General features: G+C 36.4%; 1 protein-coding gene across 1 annotated transcript in view; it reads left to right on the top strand.

Annotated features, from left to right (window-relative positions):
• The window catches only part of SPR (Sex peptide receptor), a 1,638,905-nt gene that overhangs the window by 558,777 nt on the left and 1,059,654 nt on the right, over window positions 1-20,474 (top strand). The window contains exon 4 of the mRNA XM_069842363.1: window positions 4,810-4,851. The gene's annotated coding sequence lies outside the window, so the exon portion shown is untranslated. The remainder of the gene's footprint in view (window positions 1-4,809; window positions 4,852-20,474) is intronic.

The following is a 20,474-nucleotide window of genomic DNA, read 5'->3' as shown; positions in this document are numbered from 1 at the left end:
TTGATAATTTTAGTTAGGTATTTTCAGTTGTTCAATTGATTCATTCTCACTAAGAAATAACTTTTTAATTATCTCTAATAGGTGATCTGTTATTTGAGTCACTGTCACTTAGAATTGATAATTTAAGTTAGGTATTTTCAGTTGTTCAATTGATTCATTTTTACTAAGAAATAACTTTTTAATTATCTCTAATAGGTAATCTGTTATTTGAGTCACTGTCTCTTAGAATTGATAATTTTAGTTAGGTATTTTCAGTTTTTGAATTGACTCATTGTTACTAAAATAACTTTTTAATAGTCTCTAATAGGTGATCAGTTACTTGAGTCACTGTCACTTAGAGTTGATAATTATAGATAGGTATTTTCAGTTGTTCATTTGATTCATTGTTACTAAGAAATAATTTTTTAATAGTCTCTAATAGGTGATCAGTTATTTGAGTCACTGTCACTTAGAATTGATAATTTTAGTTAGGTATTTCCAGTTGTTCAATTGATTCATTTTTACTAAGAAATACTTTTTAATAGTCTCTAATATGTGATCAGTTATTTGAGTTACTGTCACTTAGAATTGATAATTATAGTTAGGTATTTTCTGTTGTTGAATTGATTCATTGTTATTAAGAAATAACTTTTTAATAGTCTCTAATAGGTGATCAGTTATTTGAGTCACTGTCACTTAGAATTGATAATTTTAGTTAGTTATTTCCAGTTGTTGAATTGATTCATTGTTATTAAGAAATAACTTTTTAATAGTCTCTAATAGGTGTCAGTTATTTGAGTCACTGTCATTTAGAATTGATAATTATAGTTAGGTATTTCCAGTTGTTGAATTGATTCATTGTTATTAAGAAATAACTTTTTAATAGTCTCTAATAGGTGTCAGTTATTTGAGTCACTGTCACTCAGAATTTATAATTTTAGTTAGGTATTTTCTGTTGTTGAATTGATTCATGGTTACTAAGAAATAACTTTTTAGTAGTCTCTGATAAGTGATCAGTAATTTGAGTCACTGTCACTTAGAATTAATTTTAGTTATGTATTTCAGTTGTTGAATTGATTCATTGTTACTAAGAAATAATTTTTTAATAGTCTCTAATAGGTGATCTGTTATTTGAGTCACTGTCACTCAGAATTTGATCTTTTGAGTTAGATATTACAAGTAACTATTTCTTAAATTTAACATTCAATATCCTGTAATCATCCATTGTTACTATGGATTGACGTTTTAAGAATTTCTGTTATTTGCGTCTGTCACTGAGAATAATTATTGATCTTTTGAGTTAAATAGCCTATTTGATAGTAATTAGGCCTATTTCTTAGATTTAACATTTGCAGTTCCTGGATTCATTCATTGTTACTAGGATAGAATATTACTTCCAGTTGACAATATGAGTTGTCTATTTATTGATCTGATATTTTTCCCAATAATTGTATTGACTATTTCGTTTATATGACGTCATTACATTTTCGACCAACGAAGTGTAATGAAATTTTTAATTCCAACCAATCACAGTCACACTTTGCGAAAATTTGTGCAGCTAGATTTATCGCTTTCAATTTTTCCCATAGTCGTTCTTTTGTTTAGTCGTTGTCGCCAATTGTTTCCCCGTGAATTGATGATCATGAATACATTAGAATGCAAGTACACGGTTAAACTTTTCTTTCAACTTTAAAGAAATGAATCCAAGATTGATATTTAATATTAATTAATATATTTACTCAGTGAAGACGACGTTCAAAACGGCGCACCATGTAGACACAAAATCTTCATGCATCTTAATTGAACGTACCTTTTAAACTTGATTCTTTCAATATTCTTCCCAGATTGCACGCATACGCAATTGGAATATTGAACTGTGTAGATGCAGCTTTAGTTTCGTTACACACTACAGCGAGAATGCGTTTGTCGAGCTATAAAAATGCTTTCGTGTAGAACTGATTGTGAGTACGGTCGAAATAAGGCACAGCTGACATTGGTCCTGCTCCCACAGATAACATAACCTATAATTGTAGCCTATAAAATTTGTATTTTGTGAATGAAATGAAACAATTAATAGAAAGTCAGATGTTCAAATTTATGTAACATCATCGCATATCAAACCCAATGACCTTGCATAGTAATAATAAGGTCTTTGATCAAACTGCCTTCCGTATGGCGTAATAAAATTCGTGTTTTAATTAGGCCTATCTATACAGAGATGGCTTCACTGTGTAGCAACATGTCTCGCTGTGAATACATAAGCATTGGTATATAGCTGTCCCCACTGTTACTGTTAAATTAAATTATTATTTCAACAGATAATGAAAATGTATTTATGTTATAATAATAAGAGAAAAGTGCAGTACATGTAATTAACATTGTTAAACCTGTATTTCGCAATTGGCTTTACTGAATAATAACATCGAATTTCTTTATTGCAGTAATCGATATTCATATACGAGTATTTTAAATTCACAGTGTCTGAATAGGTTAAGTATTCGTTAATAAACAATAAATTATTAACATTTTGTGATCAAATTTTAGGGATATACATACTAGGTTCAAAAAGTTTCCGGAATTTGCTAGTATCATAGAAACAACGTACCTTAAACACTATTCTACAGCATTCCCTTCAAAATAGTTGCCTTCCGCAACAACACACTTTTGCCAACGCGTGTAGAGTTCCTGGAAGCAGGCCTGGAAGCCATTTTGTGAAACCCGTCTTAGTGCTCTCGTCGCGTTTGCGATAACCTCTTCAGCATTGAATCTCCGTCCTTTCAGATGACTTTTCAGACGGGGAAACAGAAAGTAATCAGGTGGTGAGAGATCAGGAGAGTATGGTGGGTGATCCAAAGCAGTTATGTTGTGCCTGGCAAGAAAATTCTTTACAATAATTGCGCGATGAGCAGGTGCATTGTCATGCATAAGGAACCAGTTGTTTTCTACCCACTTTTCTGGACGTTTCCTTCTCACTGCGTCCCGGAGGCGACGGAGGATTTCTACGTACAATTCTTTCGTTACAGTACGACCTTCAGGAATGAACTCATGGTGGATGAGACCCTGAGAGTCGAAGAAAACTTCCAACGTAACTTTGCCTTTGAAGTGTCCCTAGGAAATTTTTGCTTCCGAGGAGATGTTTTCGATTTCCACTCAGATGACTGTCGTTTAGGGACTGGGACGTACAAGTAGCACCAAGTTTCATCACCAGCAATAATTTTGTTTAAGAAATCACCATCTTCATCAGCCATACTGATCATGTCCCCAGCAAGAGTCATTCTTGTTTCTTTCTGTTCTGCCGACAACATTTTCGAAACTAACTTCTGCGACACGTAATGCATGTTGAGATGCTTGTGAAGAACATTGTGTACACTTCTGACTGATATTCCGACCTCTGCTGCTATCTCTTTTATGGTTTTACGTCGGTCGTCCCTCACAACATTACGCACACGCTGAGCGATTGCTTCATTTGTTGCAGTTTTTGGTCGGCCGCTGCGTACGTCATCTTTGATGCTATCGCGGCCACCAGAAAAGCGTTTATGCCAGGCTTACACTTGAGTTTTTTTCATTGCTGCTTCGCCATATGCTTCTTCCAACAATCTTAATGTCTCTGCAGGAGTTTTGTTTAACAAAACACAGAACTTGATGTTCGTACGTTGCTCTGTGGACATAGTTACAAAATGCGACGAACAAACAAAACACTATGATAAACAATTGCCTACAACTCAAAAGCAACAATCGCCATTATCAACAAACTTTAAGGAAATGACATCATGAATGTTACCAACAAAACAAATTTATAATATACCTTGTTATATATTAATACGAAAAATGGTAGTAAAATTCCGGGAACTTTTTGAACCCAGTAGTAAAGGCTGCGTCAGAAAGAACGGATGGATTTCAAACTATTGATAAGCAGCGAGGGGAGGGATACAGTGAGGGGGACCACGACTGTTGGGTCAGCAAGAGAATGCAGTTTCAGTTGAGAACATGGTGTTGGTCTGACGTACAACGTGCTTTCATCGTAGAGACATTTTTGAAAAATGAAGAGTCTGTTATCGTCACTCAGAATTCATTTCGACATCGGATGTCACGCTAGGATTCCAATTCGGAATACAATTTTGCGGTGGGTGGCTTCATTTCGTATCACAGGTTCAACATTAAACCGGGACGAACACGGAGCGCGTGTACACCTGCAAATGTGGAGACAGACACTCAAAGATCAGTCCGCAAACATGCTATTCCACTGAGATTGTCCGAGGCTACGGTAAGATCTCGCGCCCTGCGATTTCTTTCTTTGGGACCATTTGAAGGCGTAAGTTTCTAAACATCGATCACATACACTGGACGAACTGAAGACGGCGATTCGTGAAGAAATCGCGGCAATCCCAACAGCTATGACTGTGAAAGTGATGGCGAACTTCAAAAAATGCCTCGAAGCCTGTATTGAAAGCCAAGGACATCATATGGACGATGTTGTTTTCGATAAATAAACTGCATGTATTGGTGAATCTGTTGACAACAATACATTTTTGATTTGATGAATCCTTACAATTTTCTTGCCATGTGAAATCCATCCGTTCTTTCTGACGCACCCTGTATTATTTACATTTTTATTTTATTCACGAAATAGTCCTAATAAATGCCACTCGAGGTCTGAGATTTCCCAGATATATCTCAGACCTCTCGTGACATTACTACAGGCTATTATTTTAAATTTAAAACTTGCACTCTGTTCTTCAGTCATTAAAATATCCTACTATACGATTATTTCTAGTATGGTGTAGAAGCCTTCATAGTATCTAATTGTATGTATGTATGTTTCTCCCGCAGGAATGCCGCCCCACTAGCTGTGGATCCCACACTGACCAACCGGTAAGCAATTGTCAGCCATCGTTACTATTGTAATGTTCTATAATATCTGTATCTGCTTACAGAATATATTTCACATTAATATTTTCACCATGAACAGAATAGTGCATTATGCAACGAGCCTATAATGATAGTAATTAAGAATCGAGTATGGATATTTATGAAACGAGCGCAAGCGAGTTTCATAATTTTCATACGAACTTCTTAATTACCATTATAGGCGAGTTTCATACGACTTTTTATGCTCGACCATATTTCTAACTTGAAATTATTCAGATGTATACATTTTATTTGTAGGTATCTGACGAGATCGCAAGTGACCTTGTTCTAGGTCGTGAATTGTGAGATGTGCGCAGACGCGAAAGTATTGATTTTTTCCGAGGAACAATAATGTCATTGACCTTGACGTAGTCCCGTTAAACTTGATAATATTATAATATTATAACCACAGTCTAGTATATACAGTCGCGAAGCTCAATACTCAGTAAATATGCGAACATTAGATAGTTGCTCACCACTAGGATCGCTAATATCGCCTCATTACAGGCAATGCAAAATAGAACCGTCACAGTCTATTGTTTCTAGCACCCTCAAAACTCAAGCTTCGTGACTATATATAGTAGACTGTGTTATAACCTTGATTATTGAATTCGACATTGAAAAACGAGATGACAAATTGAATTTATTTTAATATTATTTACAATTAACGCTAATTATTATAGTAACAGAACATAACCTTCTGCGACAGTATTGGATTTCCAGCCTCCGTGATTTTTCGCTAATTCTCTTTCGATTGCATATCCGAGAATAATCGATACTTGCGGTTTTATAACGGTACAAAGCTGACTTGTCATTGGCTGAACACATGTAAGCTGAGTTATCATTGGCTGAAGACCTGTACTTTAATGAGTAGGTGTACTTTAATGACATGCATTAAAGGACTGCTACCGGATGTATAATTAGTACATTTCGGCATGGTCGAGCATAAACTATTTTATGCTTCAAGACAGAATATATATTATCTGGTACAAGCTATTTATTCATTTCAGAAAAAAAGTATGGCGTTATTTTATTTTAACTATTTTCACCAGATGTTGGTTTGTGTCAGTAATAAATTAAATTAATTTTTCTGCAACTACTACAAAACAATATCACAACTTGTTTTTTTTTTATTTTTGTTCCAAAACAGAATGTCTCAAATACAATCTCTCTTCGTACCAAGTTATTTTAATTTACAAGATCTCGGCGTTCAAAAACGTATTGCAGCCGTATCCATGGTTACGACAGCTGCAAGAATCCTAATTGATTAATCTTTTCTATCCAGATGTTGTTGTGTGCTAGAGTTAAATTAAATTAATTCTACTGTAGGTACTGAAAAACAGTCACAAATTCTTTATGTTCCGTGACAGAATATCTGAAGCTTCAACGCTCTTAGGCTGAAGTTATTCAGTTCTGAAGACTTTAATATACACAACAGCAATATACTCTATTTTATACTTACTACAACTACAGAGAATGCAATATTTTTACAGTAAAACCCACCAATAACTGTGAACTGAAATTCGGATGAAAAGAATTTGATCTTGAAATGTGACAAATTGATGAAAAAATACGTTTAAAATTATCCATTATTTCTTTAACTATATTTTTAAAAGAAACGTTTTTTTTTTTTCATTGTCGCTAATTTTAGAGCCCCCCCTGTGACCATTTTTTAACCGTAGTACACTGACATTTAAATAATTATACCATATTTCTATGCCTACAGTTGATACCTTTTACTTTACAACATTTTACACTATGAAAAATTTTTCAATGTACACAGATTCTGTAATAAGAAACCGTACGTCCTTTCTCCTTCAGCGGACAAATATTGAGAAACCTCGGTTGTTCACAAAGCAAAATCGCTCCTGTTTAACAAGCTGTAACTAGCAAACCAGTAAATATTTTGAGTAGCAGCCACTTTTAAAAGTAATTCCCATTCTTTCTAAACATTTCTCTCGCTTTGACCCCTCATCTAACGCTAAAAATAAAAAAAGTTTGTCGCTTGTCAACTTTTGAGGGTGTCGTCTATTTTGAACGGGTCACTTCTAAGTTAGTATTTTTTTCCCTCACTTTCCAAAATATTTTGAATCCAAATTTCTTCTTATGCTATCCTTAGACATTTATCTATGAATCCTAAAAATTACAGCGCGATTGATTGATTCTCATAGGAGCTACGACATGATAATGTTTAACGGTGCGGTAGAGATAGTTCTCGTCTGCTTGCTGCGAAGACAACGAAAGAACCAAAATGGCGGACGATTATACCCAGTATTTGTAGAGCCTTAGGAAGTGCATAACGTCATCAGCAGCCAGAAATAAGAGCGACGCGACTATATATTTTTTAACTGAAATATTCTCCATAAATAGTCAGCCGAGTTAGCTCTGTGGTAGTGCGTCTGCCTCCAGACTAGCCGACCAGGATTCGATTCCCGGCGGAGTTAGATATTTTCAAATAAAGTTTCTACCTCGGGACTAGGAGAAATGGCAGTACACAACTTCTATTCACTAGATTGTGCACCAATATGCCTGGGTTAAACCCCAAATCTCTCCGCAGTGCATATCAAGAGAAGGCATATGTCACTGTTGATAGTGATTCGTACGTCGGATGGGGACGTTAAGCCTGGCGGTCCCTTTGGTGCTATTCGACAAAAATAGGCTATGTGCCGGCACCGGGTATCCCCTTTTCTCTTCCTCATCTTCATCACTCATTCCAGACACTACACTTACACAAACACTCACCCTAGTACACGACACAAGTTTTGACAGATACACATCATGTACAGTGGTGTGCAACTAGAAAATGGATGGCAGTCCTGCCATCTATCCGCAATATGCGGAACCCGAATCACGTAAAGTGAAGTTGGTAGGCATTAGATGCATACATATTGTTCATAAATTGGAAATAAATGCTGGTTGTTCTACAGGGTGTAAACGACAAAAAAATACTCGTGATAGAGCATAAATTACTAAATAAAAAAGTCTAATAAAATTTTTCTGTGACTTTTGTGGTTTCCCCAGAAAAAAATGTCTGAATCTGATGTTTTTGGAAATGATAGTATAGTTTCATTATTTACTTCGGTAAGCCAAGTACATTGCAGCTTTGGTGATATCCTTGTTTACAAATCAGGGTATTCTGTTGTTTCTCTGTTGTAGTAGTGTTAGCGTGTGTTGGACGGAAGGTCATTGGCAATGACGTTCACATGTACTCGAACATTAAATATTATACTACTGTCAATCGTAATAACATAGTATCCTTGCTTACTTACAAATGGCTTTTAAGGAACCCGAAGGTTCATTGCCGCCCTCACATAAGCCCGCCATCGGTCCCTATCCTGTGCAAGATTAATCCAGTCTCTATCATCACACCCCACCTCCCTCAAATCCATTTTAATATTACCCTCCCATCTACGTCTCGGCCTCCCCAAAGGTCTTTTTCCCTCCGGTCTCCCAACTAACACTCTATATGCATTTCTGGATTCGCCCATACGTGCTCCATGCCCTGCCCATCTCAATCGTCTGAATTTTAAGTTCCTAATTATGTTAGGTGAAGAATACAATGCGTGCAGTTCTGTGTTGTGTAACTTTCTCCATTCTCCTGTAACTTCATCCCTCTTAGCCCCAAATATTTTCCTAAGAACCTTATTCTCAAACACCCTTAACCTATGTTCCTCTCTCAGAGTGAGAGTCCAAGTTTCACAACCATACAGAACAACCGGTAACATAACTGTTTTATAAGTTCTAACTTTCAGATTTTTGGACAGCAGACTGGATGATAAGAGCTTCTCAACCGAATAATAACACGCATTTCCCATATTTATTCTGCGTTTAATTTCCTCCCGAGTGTCATTTATATTTGTTACTGTTGCTCCAAGATATTTGAATTTTTCCACCTCTTCGAAGGATAAATCACCAAATTTTTATATTTCCATTTCGTACAATATTCTGGCCACGAGACATAATCATATACTTTGTCTTTTCTGGATTTACTTCCAAACCGATCGCTTTACTTGCTTCAAGTAAAATTTCCGTGTTTTCCCTAATCGTTTGTGTAGTTTCTCCTAACATATTCACGTCATCTGCATATACAAGAAGCTAATGTAACCCGTTCAATTCCAAACCCTGCCTGTTATCCTGAACTTTCCTAATGGATATTCTAGGCGAAGTTAAAAAGTAAAGATGATAGTGCATCTCCCTGCTTTAGCCCGCAGTGAATTGGAAAAGCATCAGATAGAGACTGACCTATACGGACTCTGCTGTATGTTTCACTGAGACACATTTTAATTAATCGAACTAGTTTCTTGGGAATACCAAATTCAATAAGAATATCATATAATACTTCCCTCTTAACCGAGTCATATGCCTTTTTGAAATCTATGAATAACTGATGTACTGTACCCTTATACTCTCATTTTTTCTCCATTATCTGTCGAATACAAAAAATCTGATCAATAGTCGATCTATTACGCCGAAAACCGCACTGATGATCCCCAATAATTTCATCTACGTACAGAGTTAATCTTCTCAAAAGAATATTGGACAAAATTTTGTATGACGTCAACAAAAGTGATATTCCTCGAAAGTTACCACAGTTGGTTTTGTCCCCCTTTTTAAAAATAGGTACAATTATGGACTCCTTCCATTGTTCTGGTACAATTTCCTTTTCCCAAATAGCAAGTACAAGTTTATAAATTTCGCTATATAATGCACTTCCACCCTCTTGTATTAATTCTGCTGGAATTTGATCGATACCTGGAGACTTGTACTTTTTCAGATTTTCTATCGCAATTTCGACTTCTGAAAGCGTGGGTTCGGGTATAAATGGCTCAGCAGTTTGTATTTGTGATAGGGACCCACCATACATGGAAATAACATAGTATCCTAGGGATTAAAAACAAAAATAGAAGAAAAATTAAAATTTCACTACAAATTATATTTAGTAGGCTGAGATGTACAGTTTGTATAATTTTGGCAGTTAATATTATTTACACCCTGTATAGGCCTGTACACGCTGTTAGGGAAACGTCTGTAATAATTTGAATGCTCAGGACCAAAATTTATGACTGTTTGAGTTTTTTAATTCGCTATTGTTATAAAAATACTAAAATCTCAGTAACATGAATTATAATTATGATAGGAAGCTGACATTTGGTAAATTAATAGTAGGGTCTATACAGGGTGAATCATTTAATAATCTCAATAATTTCAGGGGATTGCTCTTTAAGATATTTCAAACAGAAAAGTTTAATAAAATTTTGCTCCTTTTTATTTCTTTTTCGAAGGAAAAAAATTGTTTTATGTGAAACATTTCATAGCTTGTTTTGGGAAAGTCATTGATTTAATTCCCGATATACCCAGTTAGTTTAAGAGAGCAGTGCATTATGATAATAAGTGATTGAAAGAATTTTAGAATATTGTCATTTAAATGTGCAGAAATTTTATCCGAACATTCTGAAAAGAAATTTTGAAACGTTAGTTTAGTTGGGATCAAATTTCTGCACATTTAAAGGGCAAAACTAATTCTTTGAATAATTTATTATCATAATATATTAACTCTCTTAAACTGACTGAGCATATTGGGAATTAATTTAATGGCTTTCCCGAAACACTATGAAGTATTTCATATAAAACAATTTTTATCTCGGAAGAAATATCTCAAAGAATAGTCCTCTGAATTTAATGACACCCTGTATATTTCTTATACGTACATTTCTCTTTTATAACATAAGAAGAAATAAAGCAGATATCTCGGTAATGTCTCGCTCCACACTCAATTGTATCTCACTTCTATACACATCCCGAGTTCTTACCTCGGAAATCGGTTTTCTCACGTCTTTGAAATATTGATGATAAAAGAAACTTGAAAAGAGGCGTGGGTGGAGAGATCAAACTCTATTGGGCAGAAGATAGTCTTGGAGTATAAAAACAACTGTGATAAAAATGTTCAGTAATCACACCTCTAAATTGTGACGTCAGCTACATTCCAAAAAGCTGTCAATGTCAGAATGCTGAGATATCCGACACATCTGTTAAAGACTGGCCATACAGGTACAATTATTTTTGTAAAAGATAGCCAAGAGTTCCATTATTTCAGACGTTAAACTTTATTCTTTCCTCAAGCCGTGGCGGCTTGAGTGGTAGCGTTAATTTTATTACACAACTATTAGAACTGGGTTCGATGTCAATACAAGAATTGATGAGCCCAGTCAGATTCTCAAGGGAATAAGCCACAATTAAAATAGGGTGGATTAGGACTAACATGATACAGTACAAAAAATCGGGTTAATTTGATACAGAAAGAAAAGATGGAAATAAAGAACAAGCAAAATGGATAATAAGAACTAACAGTAGTGGAAGAGTAATTAAAAGAAGGAACACCAATGAAAATTTTCAAATAGAATAATTATACAGAGGACAATGATAAGAGGGGAAACGAGGTCAGAGAGAGAGAGAGAGAATAAAAAAGAAGGAATAAGAGAAGATATGCCGAATAAAAAGAAGACTTGAAAATATAGAAGAGTACGTAATAAGGTTGAAGTAATAAAAGGAGATGGTAGAAAAAAAAATAAAAAAATTAGAAAACAAAATGATCAGAAAGAGTAAAAAAAGAGGTGTAAGATCAAAGCAAGAATTAGTAAGAACAAAAGAGATGGAAGAACAGGACAAAGAGATGCAAGGAGGGGATAGCAGACGGAAGGATAGGATAACAGACGGAAGGGCAGGATAAAGAGATGGAAAGACAGGATAGCAGACGGAAAGATAAGATAACAGACGGAAGGGCAGGATAAAGAGATGGAAGGACAGGATAGCAGACGGAAGGATAGAATAACAGACAGAAGGGCAGGATAAAGAGATGGGAGGACAGGATAACAGACGGAAGGGCAGGATAAAGAGATGGAAGGACAGGATAGCAGACGGAAGGATAGGATAACAGACGGAAGGGCAGGATAAAGAAATGGAAGGACAAGATAGCAGACGGAAAGATAGGATAACAGACGGAAGGGCAGGATAAAGAAATGGAAGGACAGGATAGCAGACGGAAGGATAGGATAAAGAGATGGGAGGACAGGATAGCAGACGGAAGGTCAGGATAAAGAGATGGAAGGATAGGATAACAGACGGAAGGGCAGGATAAAGAGATGGGAGGACAGGATAGCAGACGGAAGAATAGGATAAAGAGATGGGAGGACAGGATAGCAGACGGAAGGGCAGGATAAAGAGATGGAAGGATAGGATAACAGACGGAAGGGCAGGATAAAGAGATGGGAGGACAGGATAGCAGACGGAAAGATAAGATAACAGACGGAAGGGCAGGATAAAGAGATGGAAGGACAAGATAGCAGACGGAAAGATAGGATAACAGACGGAAGGGCAGGATAAAGAGATGGGAGGACAGGATAGCAGACGGAAGGATAGGATAACAGACGGAAGGGCAGGATAAAGAGATGGAAGGACAGGATAACAGACGGAAGGATAAGATAACAGACGGAAGGGCAGGATAAAGAGATGGAAGGACAGGATAGCACACGGAAGGATAGAATAACAGACAGAAGGGCAGGATAAAGAGATGGAAGGACAGGACAGCAGACGGAAGGATAGAATAACAGACGGAAGGGCAGGATAAAGAGATGGAAGGACAGGATAGCAGACGGAAAGATAAGATAACAGACGGAAGGGCAGGATAAAGAGATGGAAGGACAGGATAGCAGACGGAAGGATAGAATAACAGACGGAAGGGCAGGATAAAGAGATGGGAGGACAGGATAACAGACGGAAGGACAGGATAAAGAGATGGAAGGACAGGATAGCAGACGGAAGGATAGGATAACAGACGGAAGGGCAGGATAAAGAAATGGAAGGACAAGATAGCAGACGGAAAGATAGGATAACAGACGGAAGGGCAGGATAAAGAAATGGAAGGACAGGATAGCAGACGGAAGGATAGGATAAAGAGATGGGAGGACAGGATAGCAGACGGAAGGTCAGGATAAAGAGATGGAAGGATAGGATAACAGACGGAAGGGCAGGATAAAGAGATGGGAGGACAGGATAGCAGACGGAAGGATAGGATAAAGAGATGGGAGGACAGGATAGCAGACGGAAGGGCAGGATAAAGAGATGGAAGGATAGGATAACAGACGGAAGGGCAGGATAAAGAGATGGGAGGACAGGATAGCAGACGGAAAGATAAGATAACAGACGGAAGGGCAGGATAAAGAGATGGAAGGACAAGATAGCAGACGGAAAGATAGGATAACAGACGGAAGGGCAGGATAAAGAGATGGGAGGACAGGATAGCAGACGGAAGGATAGGATAACAGACGGAAGGGCAGGATAAAGAGATGGAAGGACAGGATAACAGACGGAAGGATAAGATAACAGACGGAAGGGCAGGATAAAGAGATGGAAGGACAGGATAGAACACGGAAGGATAGAATAACAGACAGAAGGGCAGGATAAAGAGATGGAAGGACAGGACAGCAGACGGAAGGATAGAATAACAGACGGAAGGGCAGGATAAAGAGATGGAAGGACAGGATAGCAGAATGAAGGATAGAATAACAGACGGAAGAGCAGGATAAAGAGATGGGAGAACAGGATAGCACGCGGAAGGATAGAATAACAGACGGAAGGGCAGGATAAAGAGATGGAAGGACAGGATAGCAGAATGAAGGATAGAATAACAGACGGAAGAGCAGGATAAAGAGATGGGAGGACAGGACAGCAGACGGAAGGATAGAATAATAAGACGGAAGGGCAGGATAAAGAGATGGAAGGACAGGATAACAGACGGAAGGATAGGATAACAGACGGAAGGACAGGATAAAGAGATGGAAGGACAGGATAGCAGACGGAAGTATAGAATAATAAGACGGAAGGGCAGGATAAAGAGATGGAAGGAAAAGATAACAGACGAAAGGATAGGATAACAGACGCAAGGGCAGGATAAAGAGACGGAAGGACAGGATAGCAGACGGAAGGGCAGGATAAAGAGATGGAAGGACAGGACAAAGAGATGGAAAGACAGGAGAAAGAGATGGAAAGACAGGACAAAAAGATGGGAGGACAGGATAGCAGACGGAAGGGCAGGATAAAGAGATGGAAGGACAGGACAAAGTGATGGAAAAACAGGACAAAGAGATGGAAAGACAGGACGAAGAGATGGAAAGACAGGACAAAGATACGGGAGGACAAGACAAAGAGATGGAAGGACCGATCAAAGGACGGAAGGGCAAGAAAGGGACGGAAGGAAGAATCAGGAGACAGAAGGACAGGACAGAGACATTGAAGGCCTGGACAAGAGGCTGAAGAACGGAGCAAGAAATAAAAGAATATAATGACAATACTAATTCTTTCATACTGTTCTGCCCAAAGGCCTGTCTTTCACTACAAACCAAGCCTTCTCCAATCTTTCCTATTTTCTGCCTTCCTCTTAGTCTCCATTATGATCCATATATCTTAATGTCGTCTATCATCTGATATCTTCTTCCGCCCCGAACTCTTCTCCCGTTCACCATTCCTTCCAGTGCATCCTTCAGTAGACAGTTTCTTCTCAACCAGTGATCCAACCAATTCCTTTTCCTCTTCCTGATCAGTTTCAGCATTATTCTTTCTTGAGCAATAATAATAATAATAATAATAATAATAATAATAATAATAATAATAATAATAATAATAATAATAATAATATAATAATCCTCGAGACAGTATTTTTAATAGTATCTTTAATTTCCTGTTTCACTTTCATCTCCAAATACAAAATGGATATTCAAGAACAAAGATGGAAATGAAGGGTACAGAGAAGAAGTGTGTGAGGAACACAAATTTATTAATACAGCGGAGTGGTTTGTGCGTTGAATGCTTTTGTTACAACAGATAATTCTTAGGCCCAATTGTATAAAACTCCCTGACTAAAGATCAACTTTGATCGAAGATCGAAAAGTGAACCGAGTTCAGACACTTCTTCTATTGTATAAAACTTTTCTGTGATCAAATTACCTTGGTTCAAATGCAATCTAAGTTCACGTGAATAGGATTTGGCAACATCGCATAAACAGGTGAAATACGTGATGCGCGGACCTTGTTATACAGGTTTGTTCAGTGTTGCCAATATAGCGACTTTAACACTTTTTCAACAACAATTTCTTTTAACTTTTATATTGCTTAAATGGGGATTAAGTGACCTTTTTAGCACCCCATAGTGACAAAATTTAATCTTTCTTTTTTGATAATGAGAAATCTAGCTACTTTACAACTACTTTTTGGCGACTTTCCGTATTACATTCTGTTGGATACACTGGTTTTTGTGCTATGTAAATAATGGCGGACAATAAGAAGAAGGTTGACTGTTCAAGTTGTTATCATGTTATGGTGTTTGATACTGCTAAACATAATAAAGCTTTATAAAACGACAATTTTCGTTTAGTAATACAGTTAATTGAACATTTATGAATGTACCTATCATATCCATTAATAATTAATGGTTGTTATAAACATAATATAATTATAGGTTATGTTATTTGATACTGCTGAACACGATAGAGCCTTATAAAATATAAGATTGTTTGTGTATTAAGGTAAGAAATTGAAAGAAATACATATAAATGTACCTATCATATCTATTAATATTAATAATAATGGATATTTTATTTGCACAATCTGTCACTCGTATATTTCAAACAGAAAAGAAATAACTGAACTTGGATCATCTAACTTAATCGGAGAAATTTCTTCAGTCAAAGTTGACCTTAGTTTGAGACAAATTAATCTCAGATTAGACTTTATACAACACAAAATTCCAAGTTCAGCTGAAACAAGGATCAATTTAACCTCTGATCTAAGATTAAATGGTTTATACGATCGGGCCTTAGAGCTGCAGCTATTGCAATAAGGTCCGGACTGCAAAGGCTGGCTTCCCTCTTCTTATACACAGCAGAGGAAATGAGTACCACAATGTTTAACACCCCTCTTTGCCTGTTATTACGCCCGTGACGTCACAATACAACTGACCGAGGAAGGTTCCCTATTGACCCTTGACCTTTGAGCACGCAGGTCAGAGCCTGGCGCGTGCACCAGCTCGCTATACCTGCAGGTGTATCCACACGTACCGATTTTACTCTTTAAACAGCTCTAATCCTGCGTGCCATATTTCAGGGGCTAGCTGAGAACACAGGGAATAGAACCATTGCCGTTTTAGATAGCATTCTGGATTTCATCTTCATCACCGTCCTATTCTCAATTGACTTCATCTTAATTGAAAGCGATTTTCAAGGTCTTAAGTGGCATAATAGGTCGCCATGATGTAACACAAATATTTTCAGAGAACCCTGAGGTTCATTGCCGCCCTCACATAAGCCCTCCATCGGTCCCTAACATGTGCAAGATTTATCCAGTCTCTACCATCATATCCCACCTCCCTCAATTCCATTTTAATATTATCCTTCTGTCTCCATGTAGGCCTCCCCAAAGGTCTTTTCCCTCTCAGGTCTTCTAAACTACTGTAACACTCTATATGCATTTCTGGATTCGCCCATACGTGCTACATGCCCTGCCCATCTCAAGCGACTCTATTTAATGTTCCTAATTATATTAGGTGAAAAATACAATGCGTGCAGTTCTGCGTTGTGTAACTTCCTCCATTCTCCTGTAACTTCATCCCTCTTAGCCCAGATATTTTCCTAAACACCTTATTCTCGAACACTCTTAGCCTCTGTTTCTCTCTCAAAGTGAGAGTCCAAGTTTCAAAACCATACAGAACAACCGGTAATATAACTGTTTTTCAGCTTTTTTGACAGCAGACTGGATGACAAAAGCTTCTCAACCGAATAATAACAGGCATTTTCCATATTTATTCTGCGTTTAATTCCCTCCGGAGTGCCATTTATATTTGTTATTATTCCACTTTTGAAAAGGATAAACTTCCAATTTTTACATTTCCATTTCGTACTATATTAAGATCACGAGACATAATCATATACTTTGTATTTTCGGGATTTACTTCCAAACCTATCGCTTCACTTGCTTCCAGTAAAATTCCCGTGTTTTCCGTAATAGTTTGTGGATTTTCTCCCAACATATTCACATCATCCAGATAGACAATCAGCTGATGTAACCCGTTCAATTCCAAACCCTCTCTGTTATTGTGGACTTTCCTAATGGCATACTCTAGAGCAAAGTTAAAAAGTAAACGTGATAATGCATCTCCTTGCTTTAGCCCGCAGTGAATTCGAAAAGTATTCGACAGAAACAGGCCTATACGGACTCTGCCGTATGTTAACACATTTTAATTAATCGAACTAGTTTCTTGAGAATACTAAATTCAATAAGAATATCATATAAAACTTCTCTCTAAAATTACTATCAGTTATAAACAATTATTTTTCAATATGGCGTCCTGGTAGCAGATTTGGTAGAGCAAGTGCCTGTTGACTGAAATGTTTTGGGTTCAGTTCTGGGCGATGGGGTGATTTTTCCCTTTGCCAAAACTTTCAGCACGATTCCGAGTGAGATTATGAAAAATGGAGCTCTACCTCCCTGTTCTCCATATGTATTCATACATTTTGCTTATAATTTAATGTTATCTAAGTAATTTATAACTTCCGATAGTAATTGCGTGCTTTTGGATCTTGATTGCTGAGCAGAACAAAAGAAATACGAATATATTTTTATTGAACTGCATTCGGTTTAGAAGCTAAATTATAAGCCCATAATAAATTGTACTTATTTAGAGAGGAATTCTTTGTTGTAATATATTTCAGATATAATATTCGCTCCTGGGTTGCGAACCTCAGATATCAGACATATAAAAAATGCCGCATGACTGTCACATAGAAGCTGTCTGTATTGTAGACAGTCTTTGTCACATTTCAGAAGTAGAAACGCAAGCTCAACAAAGCGACCCCCTCCGGTTGCTATGGTGACTCCATCACGACCCCTGACAGCCAAATCGTGTCGCAACATAATACGGCATGTAACAGTCATGTTATAGTGACAAACAAGACGTGCGTGTGTTACATAGGGCTGAGAAAAACAACGACCGCACGCTTTCTTTAACTTTACAAAGAAGGAGATGATATTCAACATGATAACGAATTGCAATCAGCATTTTTAGGATTACTGTTTATTTTACTTGAAAGTAGTGGACAGTTTCAATAATTGTGAGTCAGAAATGTAGTTTTCGACACATTTCTTTTAAAGGGGGACATTTTTGCGGACCATTTCACAAAATTAGTTATAAAAATGGTCCTTTATGGGATAGTGCACGTCACAACATTTAAGCAAGAATAAAAAATGTTGTAGCTAATCTATACAAGGATAACAAACCTGTGATGGTAGAAATGAGAAATCTATTTATAGAAAAGATTGATTCACACCGTGTAACTGGAAACAACTGTTGTATTGCTTTATGACGTCTTACCAATGAAATGTAATTTTCGAGTCATGTGATATTTTTTTAAAATGTACAGCATTTTATTTGGAATTTTATTAAGAAAGATGAAGTTTTCCTATAACGTTGTACCAATGAAACAGAGTTTGGCAGTCACGTGATATTTTTGGACTTGTACCGCATTTTATTTTCAATTTTATTAAAAAGGTAAAGCTGTCCTATGTAATACAATTGAAATAGAGTTTTTCGAATCAGATCATAATTTTGGACTTATGCCGTTTTTTATTTGCCATTTTATTAAAAAACATAGTTTTCCTATAGGCCTAATATCATACTAATTAAATAGTTGTCTGATCACATGATATATTTTGCACTTCACGGCATTTTATTTGCGATTATATTGAGAGAGAGAGACAGAGAGAGAGAATTTTCCTATAATGCCAAACCAATTAAATAGTTTGCGAGTGACGTGATATTTTTGGACTTGTAAGTCATTTTATTTAGAATTTTATTAAGAAAGATAAAATTTTGTATGTCATATGTATGGAATATAGTTTTCGAGTCACATGATATTTTTGGAACTCTACAGCATTTTATTAAATGCAAATTTAACTTTCGAAAAGGTGGAACAATTCAAATACCTTGGAGCAACCCTAACAAATATAAATGACACTCGAGGGTAAATTAAACGCAGAATAAATATGGGAAATGCCTGTTATTATTCGGTTGAGAAGCTTTTGTCATCCAGTTCGCTTTCAAAAAAACCTGAAAATTAGAATTTATAAAACAGTTATATTACCGGTTGTTCTGTATGGTTGTGAAACTAGGACTCTCACTTTAACAGAGGAATAGAGGTTAAGGATGTTTGAGAATAAGGTTCTTAGGAAAATATTTGGGGCTAAGCGGGATGAAGTTACAGGAGAATGGAGAAAGTTGCACAACACAGAACTGCACGCATTGTATTCTTCACCTGACATAATTAGGAACATTAAATCCAGACGTTTGAGATGGGCAGGGCATGTAGCACGTATAGACGAATCATGAAATGCGTATAGAGTGTTAGTTGGGAGGCCGGAGGGAAAAAGACCTTTGGGGAGGCAGAAACGTTGATGGGATTATAATATTAAAATGGATTTGAGGGAAGTGGATATGATGGTAGAGACTGGATTAATCTTGCTCAGGATAGGGACCAATGGCGGGCTTATGTGAGGGCGGCAATGAACCTCCCGGTTTTCTAAAAGCCATTTGTGAGTAAGTAACCGAATTTTATTTGCAAATTCTTAAAAAAAAAAAAAAAGATCAAATTTTTGTGTAACATCATACTTTTCGTGTCACATGACATTTTTGAAATTTCATCGTAATTAATTTTCAATTTTATTAAGAAACCTGAAGTTTCCTAGGGTATCGAATACATGATTATTATAATATATCCTGTCTTCCACTAAACGAGCCAAGTTTCGACGGAAAACATAGTCCATGCTTATCCCCCATTTACAAATCAAATCTCTCTTAATAATTAACAAGTTTATTATTGTCATTATTGAGTGTAATTAGTTACCACTGCCACCGGGTATATACCCATTGCAGTGTGAATAAATACATACATACATATATATAAGTACATACACACACACTTACATAATAATAATAATAATAATAATAATAATAATAATAATAATAATAATAATAATAATAATAATGTTTTATTTTCGCTGGCAGAGTTAAGACCATAAGGCCTTCTCTTCCACTCAACCAGCCTTAATCAATACAATACATAAATTTAAATTACAAATATTTACACTACACTTAAAAGGTTCTCCAGCAATATTCTTCACTACACATTTATTTAAATTTAGATAAATCTATAAGGTAAAGTAGTAGCTTAATTTATGAGCTAATTTAATTCAATGAATTATAATTAATTTAATATTTGAGATAGCTAGTGAAATGATGAAAATTAATTTAATATAAGCTTACTAGGACATACATACATACATACATACATACACACACTTACATACATATATACATACACACACTTACATGCATACATACATATATACATACACACACTTACATACATACATACATATATACATACACACACTTACATGCATACATACATATATACATACACACACTTACATGCATACATACATATATACATACACACACTTACATACATACATACATACATATA

The sequence above is a fragment of the Periplaneta americana genome, chromosome 12, assembly GCF_040183065.1.
Source record: "Periplaneta americana isolate PAMFEO1 chromosome 12, P.americana_PAMFEO1_priV1, whole genome shotgun sequence".
Taxonomy (NCBI): Eukaryota; Metazoa; Arthropoda; class Insecta; order Blattodea; family Blattidae; genus Periplaneta; species Periplaneta americana.
This window is presented reverse-complemented; position numbering and strand designations above follow the sequence as displayed.